The 1,258-nt window shown below is 48.6% G+C and overlaps 1 protein-coding gene across 1 annotated transcript in view; it reads right to left on the reverse strand.

The window, feature by feature from the left end:
* The window catches only part of STYXL1 (serine/threonine/tyrosine interacting like 1), a 54,029-nt gene that overhangs the window by 18,196 nt on the left and 34,575 nt on the right, over positions 1 to 1,258 (reverse strand). The gene's annotated exons all lie outside the window — the stretch shown is intronic.

Raw genomic sequence — 1,258 nt, forward strand, 5'->3', positions numbered from 1 at the left:
GGCCATCTGTCACCCACAGCTAAACCAGGGCATTATGCTAGATTCCTCCCCTTCCTGTACCCACCCATATTAATCCATGCTACTTCCTAAGTATTTCTTAAACCTGTCGTCTCCTCTTCATCCCTACCTCCTAGTAGGTCTCCCCAAATCCACTCTGTCCCCATTCATCTGCTCTCTGTACTGCAGCCAGAGTTGATCTTTCTAAGTGAAATCTGACCATGCTACCTCTCAACTTAAAACCATTCCGTGGCTCACCATCATCTCTCTCTAGTGTGACCTTCACTCTTATTTTAGGCACAGAACCCTTTTGCTCAAGGTAAAATTTTATTTTAGGGTTGCCACATACAAAACAGGAAATGGTAAGTCACTCTGTCAAAGGCAGAGAGGAAGTCTCAGAGCCCAGATTCTGTGCCTCCATCTCCCCTCATAGAAGGAGTTCCTTGGGGAACAGTTAGGACACCCCTGCTTTACAGTGTATCAGAACACCTGCTGCGTCCCTTGGCCACACCTCTTGTCTGCCCACTAGACAAGAACTCCTCATAGGCAGGACTGCTTTCTCACCCTTTGTGTATCCTCTGGACCCAAACAGCTAAGAATGGCCAGGGAGCCTCGAATCATGACACCCCTCCTGGCCTGTCTGACTTTGACTATGTACAGCCCACCATCCAGAACTCCCCTGGGGCCCTACCTTCTGAAAGGGCCCCATTTCCTAAATGCCATCCCGGTTTCTGCCCACATCTGACAATTACAAATTCATCACCTTGGACTGGATCTCCTGGATACCACAAGTACGTTTCCCAAGCCCCGTCTTTGAAATTGTTTCCATCTTGTCCGTGTTGTCCGTTTCCTCCTCTTTCTCCTACTCTGCTCCCCCCACCCCGTGGTCCTTGGAGGAAGGCTGTGCTCCCATCCAAGCCTGCCTGACTCAGCACCCTGCCTTACCTGTGGCATCCAGATGATTTTCTGGGTCCGAAAGAAGTGGTATATGGCTGAGAAGCGCTCATAGCCCCCTTTCAGGATACGGATGGGGTGGCGGGTGAGGTGGGTCATGGCTCTGCCACACTCAATGGCAGCTCCGCGCACCAGTTCTAAGAGTGGAGACCAAAGAAATAAATGTCCTCATTTGTCTACAGCTCCAGTGGATGGCCACTTATTCTGAAAAGCAATTATTTAGGAAGCTGGAGCAAATATAAAGATGAGTGTTACAATTAAAATGTAAAAAGCAACTTAAAACCAAGAAAGTTAATCTCTGTATGTA

This window comes from Hipposideros armiger, unplaced genomic scaffold (assembly GCF_001890085.2).
Source record: "Hipposideros armiger isolate ML-2016 unplaced genomic scaffold, ASM189008v1 scaffold_107, whole genome shotgun sequence".
NCBI classification, from domain to species: domain Eukaryota; kingdom Metazoa; phylum Chordata; class Mammalia; order Chiroptera; family Hipposideridae; genus Hipposideros; species Hipposideros armiger.